Source organism: Cetorhinus maximus, chromosome 1 (assembly GCF_964194155.1).
Source record: "Cetorhinus maximus chromosome 1, sCetMax3.hap1.1, whole genome shotgun sequence".
Lineage (NCBI taxonomy): Eukaryota > Metazoa > Chordata > Chondrichthyes > Lamniformes > Cetorhinidae > Cetorhinus > Cetorhinus maximus.
In genome coordinates, this window is record NC_135879.1 from 14,829,181 (window position 1) to 14,851,615 (window position 22,435).

At 45.5% G+C, this 22,435-nt stretch overlaps 1 protein-coding gene across 1 annotated transcript in view; it reads right to left on the reverse strand.

Moving 5' to 3' along the window:
• Positions 1-21,892, reverse strand: part of csgalnact1a (chondroitin sulfate N-acetylgalactosaminyltransferase 1a) — a 162,285-nt gene extending 140,393 nt beyond the window's left edge. The window contains exon 1 of the mRNA XM_078534922.1: positions 21,804-21,892. The gene's annotated coding sequence lies outside the window, so the exon portion shown is untranslated. The remainder of the gene's footprint in view (positions 1-21,803) is intronic.
• Between the last annotated feature and the right edge of the window lie 543 nt (positions 21,893-22,435).

Here is a 22,435-nt window from a genome sequence, read left to right on the forward strand (position 1 = left end):
CTTTCCTTTAAATATATAAAACTACCCACTGAGAGTCGCTTTCAATAAAGACATTCTGCATCAAATGACAATTTGACTTCAAATTTTCAGAAACATTATACAAAGGGTTATGGTAGTCTCATGGTTACGATATTGGAGTAAACCCAGTTGGTGGGCATTTAATCCATTGGGGGGTGAGGAACTAGATGAGGTTAGAAGAACAAAGAGATCGGCGTACATGAATCACTAAAAGTAACTGCACAAATTGTTACCGCACGAAAGAGTGCAAACAAAGCACCAGGGTTTGTTTCTGGAGGAAAATAATACAATAGCAAGCAACAATTTCAAATTCATATAGAACCTTAATTAGAACACACTTGGAGTGTTATTGCGCAGCTCTGGTCTCCATACTACAAAAAGAATATTGAAACACTGGAGGAAATGCAGGAAAGATTTACAAGAATGTTACCAGACTCGAGGGGATGTAACTATCAGGAAAGATTGAGTAGACAGAGGGTCTTTATGCGGATAGGAGATAGAGAGATCTTTAAAATTATGAAGGGGTTTGACAGAGTTGACTTGGAGAAATTGCTTCCACTTGTCCAGGACAAGGGGGCATAAATAAAGATAGACAGTCAAATCAAATAAAGAATTCAAGAAAAATGTATTTGCACAGAGTGCTGAGAATGTGGAACTCCCTGCCACATGGAGTGGTTGAAGCAGATTGCATTGATGCATTTAGGAGGATGCGCACACGAGGGAGTACGGGATAGAGCACAAGAGGGCAGAGAGAGAGAGAGAGAGAGGTCATTAGAACAGGAGGAAGTTTGCATAGAGTATCAACTCCGCACAGTCCAGTTGGGCTGATGACCTGTTTAAGTTGCAGTTTGTGTGTGTCCATGAGCTGGATTTGTGGCTGCAAATCAGGTGGGCTAACCCCGCCACCACAAGCTCTCCGCCTCACACCCCCACAACCCCTGCCCCCTACCCCCATCCCCCACAATGCCCCGTCCCTCACCCCCACAACACCTCCACCCCACCCCCACAACCCCCTGACCCCAACACCCACAAACCCCCCAAGCACACCACAACCCCCATCCCCCACAACCCCATCCCCCACAAGCCCCCACCCACACCACAGCCCCCAACCCACCTCTCCACTCCAACCCCCACCCCCACAATTCGCCGTTCCTCACCCCCACAACACCTCGACCCCCACCCCCACAACCCCCTGACCCCACCCCCACAACCCCCTGACCCCACCACCCATAAACCCCCTGACCCCACCACCCATAAACCCCCAAGCACACCACAACCCCCATCCCCCACCCCACAACCCCCCGTCCCCTGCCCCACAACACCCCCACCCCCACAACCCCGTCCCCCACCCCCACAAGCCCCCACCCACACCACAGCCCCCAACCCACCTCTCCACTCCAAACCCCCACCCCCACAATATCTCCACCCACACCCCCACAACCCCCTGACCCCACCCCCACAACCCCGTCCCCCACAACTTCCCCACCCCTGCTACCCCTGTCCCCCACCCCACAACACCCCTTGTCCCCGCCCCACAACCCCACTCCCCACATCCACAACCCCCTGCACCCCACCCACCCCTCCAGCCCCCCAGGTAGCAGCTGGTGAAAGTGGCAGCGTTTGTGTACTTTTGACTTCATTTATTCATTGTTTTGATCCTACCATAAGAAATAGTGAGAGATTCAGAGGGGCCTTTAAATCTGTAGCTGTGACCAACTGCCTGGTCATGGCATAGCCCCACTACTGCAATGATATCTCAGCCTAGACTCCCGACTGGATGTAGAGGCCCCCTCCGCACTGTGCTGATCCAAGGTTTGATTCGCCGCGCTGAGATAGCTGGGGCGAGAGTGAGCGAACCACTCACTTTCCGTTCTGCCTCCATCACCCCCCGCCCCCCCACCAAAAACCATAAAGTGCAGCCCCACGTAACCCAGCAATCGCGAGTTCATAATCCCATCGAACTAAGTTTCGTAAAGGCGGTGAAAATGAAAGCTTCCAAATCGCCGTCTCTACTGCGCCCAAAGTGGAAACTCTCCCCAACTGGGCTATGCTCCATATTTGACGCCGGCAAGTTGTAAAAGATTGGGGCTTCACCAAAAGAGCTGAGCCCATGCGAGCAGCAAATAGATTTATAACAAAGGTTCACACGGGGTAGAAAATAACTGTTTCCTGTTACTGGCAGATTTGCACTCGGGTGAACTTCACCTCGTATCCATGCTGCAATTTAAAGTCAAAAGACCACAGCAGCATGATAGCTCCACTCTCATTGGGATTAAAGCTCTGACAGAAACTGCCAAAGCACCCAGCGCACAAGGCATTATAATTCAATCAACAAACCATGAATAATTAACGTCAGTCAATAGTTGGGGAAAAAAGGTCAGTTATTCACAAAGGCAAACAGCCACCAACACACACACAGTCCAAGGTACAGAAAACGAAGAAGCCTGCATTTATATAGCGCCTTGCTACATCTTTCAACCGTCCCAGTGCACTTTACATTCTGAAGCCACTGCTCGTTATGTAGGAAAGATAGCAGGCAACGTTGACCTAGCACAAGTTTCCACAAACTACATTCCCCCAACACCATACCAGTACCAGTAAAGATTGTGCACTCAAGTGCCAGCGGAGAGCCTAATCCCATGACCTTCTGGCTTGAGAGGTGATAGCAACATCAACAGAGCTGAACGGACATAGCTCATGGGCTTCATGCTGCTCTATTTTACTGGAAACCATTAGAAGGCAGCTGAGTGATCACTGGTTAGTGGCTTTTGCGCTTACAGTTGTCATTTAGCACATTAACTTATAGGAAAAAAACGGATAATTAACTTCCTCCCAATCAGAGCTCTTAAGCATTTGAAGCTGTTTTAATGGGCTGAGTCCGATCGCTGCTTAATGGACCTGGCTGTGCACAAAACAGCTGCCACGTTTGCCGGCAAAATAACAGTGTTCACTCTTCCAATTTAATCCCTTGGCTGCAAAGTGCTTTGTGTATATCCTGGAAAATACCATGTATATGCAAACATTTTTTTTCCTGCTTTACTTCCTGCTGTTCCCAGGCACCATTTTCTTTTCTCAAAACCAGTGTACGCAACAACAACCTGCAATGTATATCACACCTTTAACATGGAAAAATGTGCCAAGGCCTTGGGAATGCTATCAACTCCGATTCACATGCTATCCCAGCTTGGGCAAATACCATTCCTTCATCATTGCCAGCTTAGAGTCATGAAATTCCTTAGCTAATGCCATTGTAGGAGCACCATCGCCTTAAGGGCTGCAGCTCAAATAGAAGGCAAACCAGCGCCTTCTCTGGGCAGTCAGGAATGGCCAATTAACGTGGGATGGAATTTTCCATGCCCGCTGGCTTCGGGCATGTTTGACGGCGTGAGCAGACAATATGGCAAGAAGGCCAAGAATCACTGAGAGGTGTGTGTACGGCTGCACTTTAAATATGGCACCTGGCACGATGAAACTGCGAGGTGACAGCGTGGCTGATGAATAGGAGCCCGCCCGCCATTGAAATGGTTTGTTTCCCAGGAATGCATGCTTAATGAGGCAGGATTGGGACAACACGGCGTGAAAAGCCACCATTGCGGCCGATGGGTAAAAAGTCCTTTTTCCCGCCTGCTACCGCACTTAGTGTGAATCTGGGATGATTCCACCTGTGGTCTATTACACAACCAAACAACAACCAGCTAAAACAGCTCAGCCTCTCAGCAGGATGTTCATAATTTCCCTGCTGATTATCCAGCTTTATCCACTCTTCCTATTAAAATAATGTTTTGAAGGGATGCACTCCCACTCCTAGCAACAGGTTCCATCATTCACCTAGACTAGCTGGCCTGTCATTGCAGTTCTATGGGCATCTATATAGTCTGCCACAGGGGATTGACTCAACAACGATAGCAACTTGCATTTATATAGTGCCTTTAACCGAGGAAAATATCTCAGGGTACAGCAAATATCCTATTGCCAAGAAAATCAACTGAGGCAACTTGATCCCTAAGAGATCCAGCTCATATCTCTCTCCTGTTTTGCCCCCCTGAGACAGTCACTATCTGGTTGAAATACCTATGCAAGGAGCGAGGTAACTGAGTGAAGACCGGGAGTTGGATCTGAACTTGACGAGGTGGAGAGCGTAACATCACAAGTTTGGACAAGTTTGCTGTTTACTGTCATGATAATGGCCACTTACGGTTGTGGACTCCAGCATAAGATACTATACGGTACTCGATATAGGGTCACCTGACCTGGGGGTTGAAGGTCAGACAGCACATGTTGGAACCTGTCTTTAGAATTCAGTTAGTGCTGATATGTGTTCGTGTTAGGAAAATGTGTTATCAATAAAGTTAGCTCAGCTACAATGTCGACGGCCTGTGTGCATCATTGAAACAAAAAAAACCAAAAAAAAAACTGCAGCTACATCTTGTAAAGACTGTCAGATTTGATTGACAAGCTTGCCATTAATTAGATGCAATAGCGCTTGTGGCTGGGCGTGATTTTTCTTTGAGAATCTGATTCTAAAGCAGCTTGAATTGGATGTTTGTTTTTTTCTGTACTGTCAATGGTGTTTGGAGAGGCCTTAAGTAGATTGTCTCCACTTGTACAATCAAATTTGAGAGACCAGCAGCAAAGTGTAGCAGGCATGGAAACACTTTCAATTATTTCAGTTGGGCTCATTTAAGTCCAGTTATTACAGCGGAGCAGGAAACCTGTTGTGAGGAGTCTAATTGACATGGAGTTCCAGGAGCTATGAGTGTCCAATTATTGAGTTTGAGAGGAGAATCGGAGGCACTGCACTTACAATGGGAACAAGAAAGGTCCTTGGAATTCACCTTCAAGGTAGTTACTCCACTGCTAAAGAGGAATAGTGTGACCGAGAAATCAAAGTGAAGACAATAGGGGAAGAAGACTCAGGTGGAGTCACAAGAGTGGGGAAGCAAGCAAATTATGGTGAGATCAAAAGAGACCTGACCCTAATTAAGCAAAAGCAAAAACTGACAAAAAGAACCATAGATCAGCAATGGGAAAATATTTCAACTGGAGGTAGATAGAGTGATAATCAGATACATTCGAGAAAGAGTAAGTACTGAAGACTGGAGTTCCTTGGGTAAACGAAGGAATTGGATCAAATTTCATTGTTAAAAATACATAAAATATAATTTAAACACTTACAGGACAGGTAGTAAAAGAATAAAGGGAGGAGAAATATAAAGAAGACACCAAAATTATAATAAGGCTGAAGTAGTACTGGAAATTAGCAAAAGGCAAGAGAGAGTTAAAAAGGTTTTTTTAGGGGTATTATAGCAGTCAAAGGTGGGGTAGGACTACTAAGTGATAAAGGATGTAAACTTGTGTCAAAAGCGAGGAAATGGCTAACGTATTAAACAGGGTTCCGGGAGCACAAGAGAGAAAGGAAGTGAGAGAGAGTGAAAAATAATTTGTATTTTTACAGTATCTTTCACAGTCATAGCACATTCCAAGGTGCATTACAGCCACTGAATTACTTTTGAAATGTACTCTCTGTCTTTTTTTAGACAAATATACCGCACTAACAGAAAATGAGATTAATGGCCAGATAATCTGTGTTGGTGGTTGTTAGTTGAGAGAGGTGTTGGTCAGGACACCAGAACAAACCTCCCATAGTGCTTTGGGACCTTTTGTGTTCATCTGAACAGGCAAATGGGGTCTTGGTTTAATGCCTCACCCAAAAGACAGCACCGCTGACAATATAGCATTCCTTAAAGAATGCACTGGTCAACCAAGATTACGTGCTCAAATCTTGGATTAGGATTTAAACCCAACACCTTCCGATTCAGAGGCAAGACTGAGTTCAGAGGACGAGGATACTGGGTTTACAGAGCCAGCAGCTGTTAGTCCAGGGGGCTGTTTGTAAAACAGGGTTACTATAAGTAGGGAAGTTGGATTATAATATGTGGGATAGTAAAGGGCATGGAAAATGAGCAGCAGATTGGGATTAAATCAGATGGCTCAAGAAGAAAACTATGGGCGGTATTTAATCGAGGAAATAGGGGTTTTGCCCAATATAGGGGCTGGAGCCTCACGTCACCTCCTTTGGGGAAAGCCCACCATATTCGGTGCTGAACAGGGGCTTAAGCAGGTAGGGACAGGCCTTCCTCAAGACTGAAGGCCCTGGAGGAGGAAATCCTGCACACCCCACCACCCCCCCCCCCCCCACACACACACACACACACACCCTCCCCCGGCAGAGCTGCCCACCAACCAGAGGCTGTCCACCAACCAGAGGCTGGTAGCTCTCCACTGCAGGCAATGCTAGCGGGCAGGGCGGAGGGGCAGCGTTGGCAGCAGTTGGCCATGCTCCCACCAGGGGCCCAGGCCACAGGTGAGTGAGGGCGGGATGGGGGTTACGGGGTGAGGCTCGCAGGAGAGGAGTTGGCCGGCAGCAAGGGCAGGGTGATGGATTTCAGCAGCGCCCCCCACCTTCCTGATGTCAGGTCCCTCAATCAGGCACTCAGTGCCTGACAATGTGGCACCCCACCCATCCCAGGACCTGCGAGCAAACAAGACAGAGAGTGGGGGCGGGGGGGTTGCTTTTCAGGCTCCCAGTGTGGCAACTTCCCCACCTGCCACTGGTTGAATTCCATACCTTGTGATGGGCATTAATTGCAGTGGAGTGGATCAGGAAGACCTTTCCCGCCCCAGACAGAATCGGGGCAGATGTGGGGGAAGGCAGCGGGGTTACCATCCAGCTCCCGCCCGCCCGATCAAATGCACCCGCCCCCAAACTCACCTCAGGGGAAGGCATTAAATTCCACCCTATCAGTGCCTGACAGCTTAAATGGCCCGTTTCAGCGCTGCAACGTTTCATGATTCTATTCAGATAAGGAACCACTTCCTCTCCAAGCTTACCTCCCCCCTGTTTTCTGCTAATGTTTTACTTGTTTGAAATTAAACATAGACACAATTAGCCTGGAAGCCTTCACTGTTAAGCCTGTGCTAAAGTTGGCACAATACTGGAAAGTACTTCCACTCGGAACGCTGCCCTCTTCTATTAACACGCGTATGCAATTAGGGGCATGCTGTGTTGCAGGAATCCAAGGAGGAATCAGGGGGCAGTTGCAAATGTGTACTTTTATTGGCCTCCATATGTCAGCTCCACAAAATCCTCCATCCTTCCCCAGCTCAATGACACCCAATATTTCCATTCATTTTTCACCTCATTGTCGGATAATCAAATACTGTGGAAAAATAAGAGGGACAAGGACTTCCCCGGGGGGTTATGCCAATACAAGCAGAGCGGTCAGTTCCTGCCAAAATTAGGACCAATAATCATTTCCTTCAAACCCCCCTGTCTTGGGTTTCACTGCACAAAGCTGTAAATTCAAGGTTCCGCTGCTACGTCAAACAGGATTAGAGTTGGTAACAACCTCAGTTCATTCGATCAACGGTAAGACGATACGATACCTAAAATGCGGCACAAATGCAGCATTAGCTCAGCACACAATATAATATAACCAATTCTTAGTGACCTTGTTTCATGGGCTGCATCTATTGTATGGTAGGAGTTGAGGTACGATGCAGGCAGCTCCACAGAAACTGGGAGGAGGGTGGGGGGAGCTCTGAGGACGTGCAAGAAATAAAGTTACAGCAAAGTTGTGCTTGTGTGGAGTTTCCATGTTTAACCCCACCTGATCCAAGTTGCTACCGCTCAGCATCAAGGGTCCCTAACTTTCGTCAGTGGTGCCTGTGACTGATGGGTACAACGAAGATTGTGAACATGTCCACCGTCGCTATAGTTTCCAAGATAGCTTAGCAGAGAGTAACACTTCTGAGCAGCATTGAATTTAACCCCTCAGCTGAAAGCAGACAGAAACCTGCCCTTGTAAGAGAGTGGAGTTCAAATCAGTCAGGACTGGGGATTTTATTGAGGCTACTCTAATGTGTAGTTCTCTCTCAGCACTGAGAGGGTTAAGGAGCCTGCCTTTGCCCCTGCACCATTAATTGCCCTTCCTGATTGAGAAAGAGATGAAATATTGCGGTTTTAGGCAATGGGTTCAATCCCACTCTAGGGGCGGAGTTTTACGCTAGTAGGATTTTACTTTCCCACCGAAGTCAATGGAGGTTAGAATGGCTCGCCGCATTTTACGGCCCCTGTCCCCACTGTGACATTCCAGCCTGGGACTTGAGAACAAACATCAAGATTGATACTCCATTGCAGTACTGAGGGAGTGCTGTACTGTGAAGGTTCTGTCTTTCAGATGAAAAGTTAAACCGAGGATGTGTCTGGCCTCTCAGATAGACGTAAAAAAAAAATCGCTTGGCATTACTTCGAAGAAGAGCAGGAGAGTTATCCCCAGTGTCCTGGTCAATCAGCATCACAAAAACAGATTATCTGATCATTATCACATTGCTGCCTGTGCGAGTTTCTGTATGCAAACTGACAGCTGCATTTCTTAGATTACAACAGTGACTACACTTCAAAAGTACTTCACTGGCTGTAAAGTGCTTTGGAACATCCTGTGGTCATGAAAGGCGCTATTTAAATGCAAGTCTTTCAAGTTTTTCTTTTTTAAGGAAAAACAGCGTTATTCCAACGTATATTTAGGAATAATATATCTATAGGTAAAAATCTGCTTTGAACACATTAGAAGCACATCCACATGAATGACCCAATACTGTGGAATTTGAATTCAATAAAAATCTCCAATTAAAAGTCTAATGGTGACTATGAAATTATTGTCGATTGTTGTAAACACCCACCTGGTTCACTAATGCCCTTTTGAGAAGGAAATTTGCTGTCCTTACCTGGTCTGGCCGATGTATGACTCCAGACCCACAGCAATGTGGTTGACTCTTAAATGCAATGAATGAATTTTAAAAAAGTTTGATGCCTAAGAGGGTATTAAAAATTGTACTAATTTCAACGCATTCCCTGAAAGTATCCGGAAAGCTGCACCAGCACTGTGTGGCCTTGCCATTTCAGTGACAGATTCACATGAAACTCATTTCATGAACAGGAGAGTCAATTCACAAGACACAGATACAGCAAACATATACATTCTACTGCCACTTTGGTTGTTTGCTTCTTGGATGCATTTTGCAAGTTGTCCAAATGTAAAATGGTTGTAGTTTGTTCTAAAAGGATCATGATATGAGCCTGATTCAATTGGATTTAATTGTGCAGAATCTGCTCTGTGTTGGGTCATTCATGTGGATGTGCTACTAATGTGCTCATAGCAGATTTTTACCTTGAGATATATTATTCCTAAATAACTTTAGAACAACACTGTAGATTTGAACCAGGGTCCCCAGAGCATTACAAGACCAATGACGATACCACAACTCCACCACCTCCCCTTTGCTACAAGTCGTTATGAAATCCAGGCCCACTGTTTACAGTGAAGAGAATGTGTGTTTGCCAGCTCAAACTCTAGCTGAGCACCAAGACGGGAGGCGGTTTGGGGGAGGGGGAGAGGGAGGGGGAAGCGAGCGAGGAGGGTCAGGGAGTGAGCTGCCCTGAGATTTGCTGCTGACCAGCTAAAGGGTCTGGGGGCATGTGGCCAATTCATTTACGTGGCTTGGTTAATGGCACCTGTTGCCAGGGGATCCCAACTGCAGAGTCAAAGAACATAAATAACCCAACTTCAAAATGTAAGACTTGGATTGGGAAAATAATACAAAAAAACAGTAACAAGCATCCCATTGCTCATGCATGAGGCGAGTGGGGATTCTCTTTATCGGCTGTCTCAAAGAGTAGCACTCTCTCTTCTGAATCAGCAGGTTAGGTTCAAGTGACAAACCAGGAAACTTGACTGCAAAATCTATGCAGACATTTCAGGGCAGTACTGAGGAAACGTTGCACTGTCTTTCAGATGAGGCTTTAATCTGAGGCCTGAGTGGGCATAAAAAAAAGGTCTCCCGGCACTATTCGAAGAGGTGCAGGGGAGTTCTCCCCAGTGTCCAGGTCAACATTGAGCTCTTAACCAACATCATGATTTGGTCACTATCTCATTGTTGTCTGTGGGAACTTGCTGTGCACAAATTGGTTGTGTGTTCCTTACATTACAGCAGCAACGACATTTTAAAAAGTATTTTAAAAGCAAAACACTGTGGATACTGGAAATCTGAAACAAAAACAAAGATTGCTGGAAAAACTCAGCAGGTCTGACAGCATCTGTGGAGAGGAAGACAGAGTTAACATTACGACTCTGTATGACTCTTCTTCAGAACAGTGAATTCTGATGAAGAGTCATACGGACTCGTACCATTAACTCTGTCATCCTCTCCACAGATGCTGTCAGACCTGCTGAGTTTCTCCAGCAATCTTTGTTTTTGTTAAAAAGTATTGTGTTGGCTGTAGAACGATTTGGGGATATCATATGATGGCGAAAGGTGCTATATAAATGTAAGCATTTTTTTTATAGCAGGAATCGAAACTCTGAACAGATATGCAAAAAAAACAAAGCAGGTGGGATCAATTTGGTGGGAAAATGTCTGATGATAGAAATATAACCATAAACATGCAGATGAGATTTATGCAGGATACGGGGGGAGTAAGGTAGGTCCTTCTGTAATCCGAGCACAGGAAGTTAATTTTAAACATCACTTCAGAGAAACGCTTATTCCCAGCAGGCCATTCAGATTGCTGCTCCTAATGTGTAAACACAGGATTTGTGGGAACTACTTATCTCAGGTAGACTAGTCAACTGTCAAATAAATGTGACAAGAATGAAATGGTGCATAATGTACTTTAATTCTCCAGTACAAAATGGTTTCTTTTCGAGGACAAGCACGGTTTTAAATGTCAAAAGACAACAATAATCTAAAGCAGGTTTAATTCTTTGCAAGGAACAAGAAGCCTTTTGTTCTGAAGCGACCTGCAGAAAAAAAGGAAGCACTCTATTTAAAACTGCGATCAGCGAAATGAGGCCAAAGCATCATCAAAGGACTTTGCATCGGTAGGGCAAGGAAGATGGAGCAGGTGAGCCATTGGGGAACTTAATGGAAAGCAAGTGGAATGGAGCACAACACTCCAGTACAACAATCAGTGACAAGGAGAGTGGTTACATTACAAAGGTTAATGTTATAATCCAGCCAAGGAGGCAGAGTTGCCTCCCAAAAGGCAGAGAACAATAGTTTACAAAATGCCAAAATACGCACTAGCAAACTAGGTCCAGAGTGAAATTAGGAAGCATTTCTTCACACATCACGTTATGGCAATCTTGCAATTCTCTGCTCCCTGGGTCAACTGAAACTTTCAATACCGCGATCGATGGATTTTTTTTTTAACCAGGGAAGGGTTATTAAGGAATTCAAAGTTAGGTAAAAGGAGATGCTGATCGACCATGATCTCATTGACTGGTGGAGTGTGCTTATTGGTCGTGCAGCTGTCTCCTGTTTGTATGTCCCTAAGCCAGCAGTCCAAACCTGAAAGAATTTGATGTGCAATTCACGTTGCTTGGCTTTGGGCCAACATCAAGGAAAGTGTATGATCAGAACTGCAAAATCACACAGCCAGCTTCCGAGCGACAGCTTGTCCACGAGATCACAGACTCCCAGTTAAATCAGCATTCCAGTTGGTGCATTCAGGTTGTCCCACTGTGCAGTCAGCTGACTTTGGAATACAAGCTGCCTCACTCTTATCAAGCAAGCAGTTCACCAAAGTGAGCAGTCCACAAAGACCCCACCTCACTGTCCGTGTCACTTAGATTTAGATGCACTGGATGGTTCATTTCCAACAGCACGTCAATGCGACTGGATGCTGAACACAGTGGAGATTAAATTTAACCCGTTTTATGGGCCTAAAATGGGAACATTGATAAACAATTTAGCAGGGTACAGGCCCGTGCCCTATCTGCAAGGGCGCTTGGACCACCCGCTAAATTGATCAGTATCATTTTTCCATGGGGCCAAAGCGAGAGACTAATTTTAACAGTGATGGGGCTCCAGCAGTCATTTCCAGCCCAGATTGCAAAACATAGGCATCACCTGGTACTTCTGACTAGTGAGTGGCCTGAGGTCCACTTGCCCTCCACATTTTACTCTGTCTCTTCAGCCTCCACTGGATGCTCCTGTGACAGATGAACTCAAGTAAATGGAGTAATCGAGCATGCACTCTGACACTCCTCAATACCATGTTCCGGGCCTCCAACAAACTGCATAAATGCCTCAGGATTTCCTCAATCCCTTCTACGCTGGGATTTAACAAGGACAGCTATGCTGGCTTCTACACCAATCTTCTGACGGGAACTTACATCCAAATTTTCTGCGGAGGCTCCTTTGCTGCAGTGAAAGATAAAAATCAGCAGAAAATACACACAATTGCAGCACCATCAACAGAGGTATCCATGAGCGGGCTGCCGAGTTGTACCAGTGTGACTCAGTCTCAGAGCCTCTCACTCCTCTGTTCCTCTTCCATTATTAAATGGAACAGTGCATGTCCCCATTGGGAAGGCTATTCCAGGTGAGGAGCACGAATCTGGGTGTCTTGAGATTGGTAGCACTTTGATCAATTACAGCATGGGTCTCATTTTAAAAATTAAAATTTTTTTTTTAAATTATTTAAGAACTCCAGGAAGTTATCAATCCCCATCTTTAACAATTGTCCCAGCATCCAGAGCTTTTGTTCATCTGACCTACATCTCCTTACTTGGCTCACAGAATCACAGAATCTTAATGGCACAGAAGGAGGCCATTCGGCCCATCGTGTCTGCACCGGCTCTCCGAATGAGCATTATGATCTAGTGCCATTGCCCTGCCTTGTCTCCATGCCCCTGCACCTTGTTTCTATTCAAATAATCATCTAATGCCCTCTTGAATGCCTCCATTGAACCTGCCTCCACCACACTTCCAGGCAGTGGATTCCAGACCCGAACCATTCATTGTGTGAAAACATTTCTTTCTCACGTCGCATTTGAGGTTGACAGCGTCACATTTTGTTTTATAACACTCCTCTGAAGCGCCTCGGGACGTTTCATTACTTTAATGGTGCTGTATAAAAATAAATTGCTTTCGTTGTTCTTGGTGCGAGAATTCCCAATTTCCACTGCCCTTTTTTAAAGAATGTGCTTCCTGATTTCATTTCCCTTTTCTGGATTCCCAGCCAGAGGAAATAGTTTCTCTCAAAATGTTGGAGGGGTTCGATAAACACCATGAATAGATCACATTTTAACCTCCTAAACTCAATGAATGCAGGCCAAGTAAATGCAAGCTGCCTCTGACTTAACCATTTAAGCCCTGATGGATCTGCAATGTGCCCCTCTGTGCAAGTGATGCAGCAGAAAAACTCACTCCAAAGTTGCAAAGATTTTGTCATTAAAATTTCAGAAGTATTGTTCACTTATTAATTGCTCTTCAAAAGAGCTAGCACAGTCTTGGTCGTCTGAATGGCAGGCATCTCTGCTGCTCTATTCTGTGTTGCTATAAACAAAATGGTTCCATTAACGTAACAGGCAGGAGAGCTACAGCACTATTTTTGGAAACGCTGGCCTTTTTAAAAATTCATTGATGGGATGTGGGCTTCGCTGGCTGGGCCAGCATTTATTGTCCATCCCTAGTTGCCCTTGAGAAGGTGGTGGTGAGCTGCCTTCTTGAACCGCTGCAGTCCATGTGGTGTAGGGACACCCATAGTGCTGTTAGGGAGGGAGTTCCAGGATTTTGACCCAGCGACAGTGAAGGAACGGAGATATATTTCCAAGCCAGGATGGTGAGTGACTTGGAGAGGAACTTCCAGGTGGTGGTGTTCCCATCTATCTGCTGTCCTTGTCCTTCTGGGTGCTAGTGGTCGTGGGTTTAGAAGGTGCTGTCTAAGGAGCCTTAGTGAATTCCTGCAGTGCATCTTGTAGTCTGGTACACACAGCTGCTACCCTGCATCGGTGGTGGAGGGAGTGAATGTTTGTGGATGTGGTGCCAATCAAGCGGGCTGCTTTGTCCTGGATGGTGTCAAACTTCTTGAGTGTTGTGGGAGCTGTATTTATCCAGGCAAGTGGGGAGTATTCCATCACACTCCTGACTTGTGCATTGCAGATGGTGGACAGGCTTTGGGGAGTCAGGAGGTGAGTTAATCATCGCAGGATTCCTAGCCTCTGACCTGTTCTTGTAACCACAGTATTTATATGGTTAGTTCAGTTCAGTTTCTTGTCAATGGTAACCCCCAGGATGTTGATAGTGGGGGATTCAGTGATGGTAATGCCATTGAACATCAAGGGGCGATGGTTAGATTCGCTCTTGTTGGAGATGTTCACTGCCTGGCACTTTTGTGGCACGAATGTTACTTGCCACTTGTCAGCCTAAGACTGGATATTGTCCAGGTCTTGCTGCATTTGGACACAAACTGTTTCAGTATGTGAGGAATAGCGAATGGTGCTGAACATTGTGCAAACATCAGCGATCACCACAGAATCTCACCCCACTTCTGACCTTATGATAGAAGGAAGGTCATTGATGAAGCAGCTGAAGATGGCTGAGCCAAGGACACTATCCTGAGGAGCTCCTGCAATGATGTCCTGGAGCTGAGATGACTGACTTCCAACAACCACAACCATCTTCCTTTGTACTAGCCGTGACTCCAACCAGTGGAGAGTTTTACCCCCGATTCCCACTGACACCAGTTTTGCTAGGACTCCTTGATACCACACTCGGTCAAGTGCAGCCTTGATATTAAAGGTAGTCACTCTCACCTCACCTCGAGAGTTCAGCTCTTTTGTCCATGTTTGAACCAAAGCTGTAATGAGGTCAGGAGCTGAGTGGCCTTGGCAAAACCCAAACTGGGCACCAGTGAGCATGTTATTGATAAGCAAGTGCTGTTCGATAGCACAGTTGATGACCCCTTCCATTACTTTACTGATGATGGAGAGTAGACCAATGGGGCAGTAATTGGCTGGGTTGGATTTGTCCTGGGCAATTTTCCACATAGCCAGGTAGATGCCAGTGTTGTAGCTGCACTAGAACAGTTTGGCTAAGGGCGCAGCAAGTTCTGGAGCACAAATCTTCAGTACAATTGCCAGAATATTGTCAGGCCCCATAGCCTTTGCACTATCCAGTGCCTTCAGCTGTTTCTTGATATCATTTGGAGCGAATCTAATTGGCTGAAGACTGGCATCTGTGATGCTGGGGACCTCCAGAGGAGGCCGAGATGGATCATCCACTAGGCACTTTTGGCTGAAGATTGTAGCAAATGCTTCAGCCTTATCTTTTGCACTGATGCGCTGGACTCCCCCATCAATGCGGATGGGGATATTTGTGGGGCCTCCTCCTCCAGTGAGTTGTTTAATTGTCCACCACCATTCATGACTGGATGTGGCAGGACTGCAGAGCTTAGATCTAATCCGTTGGTTGTGGGATCACTTAGATCTGTCTATCACTTGCTGCTTATGCTGTTTGGCACACAAGTAGTCCTGTGCTATAGCTTCACCAAGTTGACACCTCATTTTTAGGTAGGCCTGGTGCTGCTCCTGGCATGTCCTCCTGCACTCTTCATTGAACCAGGGTTGATCCCCTGGCTTGACGGTAATGGTAGAGTGGGGGATATGCCAGGCCATGATGTTACAGATTGTGTTCCGAGTACAATTCTGCTGCTGCTGATGTCCCACAGCACCTCATGAATGCCTAGTCTTGAGTTGCTAGAGCTATTCGAAATTTATCCCATTTAGCATGGTGGCAGTACCACACAACACGATGGAGGGTATCCTCAATGTGGAAGTGGGGCTTCGTCTCCACAAAGACTGTGCGGTGGTCATTTCTACCGATATTGTCATGGACAGATGCATCTGCAGCAGGTAGGTTGGTGAGGATGAGGTCAAGTATGTTTTTCCCTCTTGTTGTTTCCCTCACCACCTGCCGCAGACCCAGTCTAGCAGCTATGTTTTTTAGGACTCAGCCAGCAGTGGTGCTACTGAGCCACTCTTGGTGATCATTGAAGTCCCGCACCCAGAGTAAGTTCTGCGCCCTTGCAACCCTCAGTGCTTCCTCCAAGTGGTGTTCAACATGGAGGAGCAATGATTCATCAGCTGAGGGAGGGCGGTATGTGGTAATCAGCAGGAGGTTTCCTTGCCCATGTTTGACCTGGTGCCATAAGACTTCATGGGGTCCAGAGTCAATGTTGTGGACTCCCATAGCTACTCACTCGCCACGGTATACCGCTGTGCCGCCATCTCTGCTGGTCCTGTCGGTGGGACAGGCCATACCCAGGGATGGTGATGGTGGTGTCTGGGACATTATCTGTAAGGTACGATTCCGTGAGGCTGTTCCTTGCCAAGTCTGTGAGACAGCTCTCCCAATTTTGGCACTATCCCTCAGGGGGACTTTGCAGGGTCGACAGGGCTGAGTTTGCCGTTGTCATTTCCGGTGCCTAGGTCGGTGTTGGGTGGTCCATCCGGTTTCGTTCCATTTTTAAGACTTTGTAGTGGTTTGATACAACTGAGTGGCTTGCTAGGCCATTTCAGAAGGCATTTAAGAGCCAACCACATTTCAGTTGGTCTGGAGTCACATGTAAGCCAGACCAGGTAAGAACACCCAATTTCCTGCCCTAAATGGGATTAGTGAACCAGATGGGTTTTTACAATGACAATAATTTCATGGTCATCATTAGACTTTTAATTCCAGATTTTTATTGAATTCAAACCCGAAACCGGGTCCCCAGAGCATTGCCTCGGGTCTCTGGATTACTGGTCCAGCGACAATACCACTACGCCATCACCTCCCCTGTGATGATTTAAACAATAAATACTGCTTTTTATATTAAAAAAATTCAATTTTTTCTTTGGCTAATTTACTGTTCACTGCAGCAGCTCAGCACATACAGTATGGAAAAAAACATTTCAGTCACACAAAATCAGTGAACTAAAAAAAAACTCCCCCTGTTTTACTTTTTAAGACAATTCACAGAAATGCCATGTTGATATAAAGCCTGGAGTTGTGTTCGAGAATTTTCCACAACAATTCGAGAAACCTAGAGATCAAGATAACCTGGGAGGAGACAGCTGTTCTCCCATCAACTTCACCCACAACCAGTGCCCAGTAAGCCCCATGACCAACTTACCCTCCCTGGCCCTAGAATTCCCAGCACAGCCAACCTTAAATGCATTGTGGTATCAAACCGTACAATTCTATTTAAGGTCCTCAATCTATGTATCATGGAACAGAACAGGCCATGTAACTTAATCTTAGAAATTGTACTTGCTTTTGCTGAATTCAGCAAAATTTTTAAATGAAAACTGTTCAAGTTGAACATGAATTATAAAGGTTTTTATAAAGGATTTCAGGTTTTATTTTAATTTGTGAAATATTTCTGACTTTAAGAGTTTCTCTCTGCTTGCTTCCATCTCACTCAATGTACAACACTCTGCACTGATAAAGTGCCCAGCTCACTCCATACCTTGAGCACTTAGGCATCTATTAGGATGGTGGGAAGAGAATTTTTTGGACATTTTTGTGTTTTTTTTTCCGTCAGCAATTCTTATATTCCCTTTTGATCATCAAAGGCAAAAAATAAACTTGTTTTTATATAGCACCTTTCACATCCTCACAATGTCCCAACTTGCTTTGCAACTAATGAAATACTTCTGTGGTTTTGAAGGCAAGCATGGTTTTCAATTTACTCATTTCCATCAAAGAGTAATGAGATCAATGGCCACTTAATTTGTTTTTGTCTTGAAGAGCAGGATAATTCTACTGCTCATCTTCAAACAGTGTCATGTAATCTGAACAGGCAGATGGAATCTCATCTTAATGTCTCATTGCAAGAATTATACCTCTGACAGTGCAGCATTAGGGGGAGATGGTGGCATAGTGGTAATGTCGCTAGAACTCGAAACCTAGAGGCCCAGGCTAATTCCTGAGGGATATGGCTTCAAATCCCACCAAGACCAGTTGGTGGAATTTAAATTCAATTTGTGAAATTGAAAGCTAGTTTCAGTAATGGTGAAAGCTATTATTGTAAATAATTGATCAGTTAAATTTCCTTTCTTTAGGGAAGGAAATCTGCTGTCCTTACCTGGTCTGGCCTACGTATGATTCCAGACCCACAGCAATGTGGTTGACTCTTAACTGCTCTCTGAATTGCTTAGCAAGCCACTCAGTCTCAGTTCAAGGGCAATTAGGGATGGGCAACAAATGCTGGCCTTGCCAGTGATGCCCACATCCAATGAATAAATTATTCCCTCAGCAAAGTACTGTACTGAAGTGTTAGCCTACAGTTGGTGTTACTGGAGTGGGGCTTGAGCCCAGAAACTTGTGACTCAGGGCCGAAGGCACTACTGACCAAGCCCAGCTGACATTACAGCCTAAATAGATCTTCCAATTCTTCGCTGTGGCACAGAGAAGCTTGATCCACAATAAGAAATTATCTTGTCTCCCTGGATAATGAGGATGTCTTGTGGTGCAGTGGGTAGCACCTGTACCTCTAAGCCAGAAGCTGCGTGTTTGATTCCCACCCCAGGACCCAAAGGCCAATGAAGGTGTGCATGTAATGCAACCAAACAGGTTAGAGTATCAACCTGCAAATCCTTCCAACACACGCCATTGGCAAGTTGTAAAAGTGGGAGAGATTCCTGGTCAGCCATGTGGAGGAAACAATGTTGGAGCCTCTCAGAGCTCCAGAATGAGCACATTGCAACAACCACCACCACTCTGGATAATGCTGCAGAAGGACTTATATCCCAGTAGAAACTGCCCATGCGAGTGATGAGCCAATGTGTTTAACTGCAATGTATTACTTATTTCACATGCTAACAGGACAGAGCTTTTCTGCTAACCTCTCATCTGGAAAGAAAGCAGGGAGAGAATCTTCCCCTGGAATATTAAAGTGACTGTCAGAGAACAAGACAAGTGGAATGAGGGGAAGTACCAAGTGGTTGGGAAAATTGCAAAAAGTAATGTAAACATTTAGAAACCATGAATGATGAAATAAGTTTAATTTATGGAAAGTAAATACTCAGTTTGTTTCGCAAGTAGTGAAAATTGTGCCCCTTAGTGGTTTTCTGAGTAAATGCAGCAAATGTTCTAGACCTCCAATCCTCATTATTCTTTGATCTATGTTGAGTTGCTAAGTACCTCCAGGGCATCAGTAGCATTGATACAATGGACCTCAGTGTTCTAAGATTAGGGATGGAGAGGGAGGAAATCAGCAAGGGTTAGTGCTCCTGATTGCTACCCAGTGAACCCTGCTGAAAAGTAAGCTTTGCTGTTAAGTAAGGGGCAGGTTGAGGCATTGCTCTGATTTCCCCAGCCGAATAGCTTACTGAAATCAGTACATAAGCTTACAAGGTACCACAGAACTCCCGGTATGAATCAATTAAGGACTGGTATATTGGATTTGCCACAAATCATCTGCCCTGACTTGGATATTTTATAGTCCTTAAGCAAATCTGTGCAATGGGAGCAGAGTCTTGGAAAATATACTCAATATAGATTTTGAGTAAAATGTAATGCAGTAACATATTTGTACATACTTCAAGCAGTCACAATGTCCTTCTGTGCTATCACCTAGACACAGAGCAGCGGACAAAAAACACTAGTTCTAGAACTAATGACAGACAGGGTTAAAACCTGAGTTACAATTTAGTTGATGATATAAGACATGTCTGATATGTAAAGCACCATCCCTGTTTCTGGACGGAGTCGCGATAACACAGCCCGACTCACACCAGCATCCATTGCATTTTTTTATTCTTTCTCAGGATGTGGCCATACAAGGCCAGCATTTGTTGCCCATCCCTAATTCCCTTGGACTGAATGGTTTGGTAGGCCATTTCAGAGGGCAGCTAAGAGTCAAGAGTCAACAACACTGAAGAAGCCCGACACCATCCAGGACAAAGCAGTCCACTTGATTGGCACCCCATCCACAAACATTCACTCCCTCCATCACCGACGCACAGTGGCAGAAGTGTGTACTACAAGATGCACTGCAGGAATTCACCAAGGTTCCTTAGATGACATTACCATCACTGAATCCCCCACCATCAACATCCTGGGGGTTACCATTGACCAGAAACTGAACTGGACTTGCCACATAAATACTGTGGCTACAAGTGCAGGTCAGAGGCTTGGAACCCTGCGGTAAATAACTCACTGCTGACTCCCCAAAGCCTATCAAGGCATGAGTCAGGAGTGTGATGAAATTCTCTCCACTTGCCTGGCTGAGTGCAGCTCCCACAACACTCAAGAAACTTGACACTGTCCAACACAAAGCAGCCCACTTGATTAGCATCACATCCACAAACATTCACTCCCTCCACCACCGACGAACAGTGACACCATCTACAAGATGCACTGCAGGAACTCACCAAGCCTTCTTAGACAGCACCTTCCAAACCTGTGACTGCTACCATCTGAAGGACATGGGCAGCAGACAGATGGAAACACCGCCACCTGTAAGTTCCCCCCCCCCAAGTCACTCACCATCCTGACTTGGAAATATATCGCCGTTCCTTCACTGTCGCTGGGTTAAAACCCTGGAACCCCCTCCCTAACAACATTCCGGGTGTACCTACGCCACATGCACTGCAGTGGTTTAAGAAGGCAGCTCACCACCACCTTCTCAAGGACAATTAGGGATGGGCAATAAATGCTGGCCCAGCTAGTGATGCTCACACCCCATGAATGAATAAAAAAGTCAACCACGTTGCTGTGGTCCCGGGTCACCCAGCTAGGCAAGGAGGGCTGGTTTCCTTCCCAAAAGGGCATTAGTGGAGCAGATGGGTTTTTAACCAACAGTTAGTTTCATAGTCACCATTACTGAGATCAGCTTTCAATTCCAAATTTATTATTGGAATTTAAATTCCAACAGCTTCAGTGGTCGCATTCAAACCCGTATCCCCAGTGAATTAACCTGGGCCTCTGGATTAACAGTACCAATTACCATTACCAATACGCCAGCGGTCTCACCAACATTTAGACTGCTGCAGAGCTCTGAACTTTAGAAAGAGAATCATGCGATGCAATGATGGCAGGGCAATCAGATGTTCAACACACGTCCTCTCACCCTCCTGCTGGCTGTGGGGAGAGGGGGTAGCAAGTCCAGAGCACTATGAGAGCCATCACCAAAGGACAAGGTTCACCCTATCGCCAGTAATAAAATGTGAACGAGGATGCAAGATAGTTATATTGTGCTGTTCGCAATGTGGTCTTGCACGCCAACACCAATCTGCATCTCCGAAATGAAGCAGGTCATGTCTAAGTTCCATCCACCATGTGCAAACGTTCGGTCAGCTTTCCCCGATTTCGGTGCGATTGTGAACCGCTATTTAACTTTCTAATTTCTTTTTTGCTGCTGCTGCTGCTGCTCGGTGAATGGACAGGCACCAAAATCGGGCTGGAACCGCTGTTAGCCTTCTAAAATAAAAACCTCTATTCAAACCCAGAAACTTGCGAGGTCTTTAACACTATGGTCAGGAACCCGATATCTAACCACTGAAATTAGGCTGCTCTTTCCCGGAGTTGTACGAACAACATTCAGCCCGCAATGTACAGCAAATTCCGGCGTCATTAATGTGTCTCATTACTGACAACACATGCACAGGATAAGGCATTGTCTTGTTAATCACTTTCCCAACATGCAGCGACATAAATCAGCAACAATAATAATTCTGTGGCTAACCAAATCTAAATATTACTTGAAAAGAAACAAAGGTTATATATATATATATATATATATACAGGCTATATTTTAAACCATCAACATTCTCACTTAACAGCAGGCTGATTATGTTTGTTTTGTGAAAATTCCACTTCAGTCCTGAAATCATTAGCGTTGGATAGCTTGTAATATTTTATGTAAGGAAACATTGTCATAACACTGCGCTTACCTCACAGAAGAGTTATTCAAAAATAAAACCCCTTGCGCGTCTTGTAAACACTGAACAAAACCCCGGTGCAATGTGCAAGTGAATCCAGAGGGTATCAATCGCCTGCTGGAATATTAAAGGCAGCCTCTGTGTAGTCGCTGGCGTTGGGGTGTTTCCTATTACAAGAGGCAGCGTAATGAGAGCTCGCTGCTGGTTTCGTCAGCATATTGCCACACCCACAAGGAGAGACTTCAGTCTTTTCCAGCAGCTTAGCTGACCGCCTGGAGACTATATTGTGCATGAATCTTATTATTTAAACTTAGCTTTGAACTACACCCATCTAAAAAGATCCTCCCCCCCAAATAAAAGCGAAAGAAATTAGCAGCAGCTTCACTGGAAGTGTCACCCCTTCCACAGTTTAAAACATCCCCCATCGTCAAAAGGGCATCTTTTAAGTGTCAACTGGCGTGGACGGGGACGGATGTTAAGTGAGAGATAAACACGAACAATGGCAACTGGACAAGTCACTAAATTAATTGGCTGTAACTTGCCACATTCTGTAGCCCTCAGCACTGAAAATAGGGGACGAATGCAGGATTAGTGCTGCTCCGCACTGGATGATACCTCCACCCTTCCGAGGCTAAACATCAAAA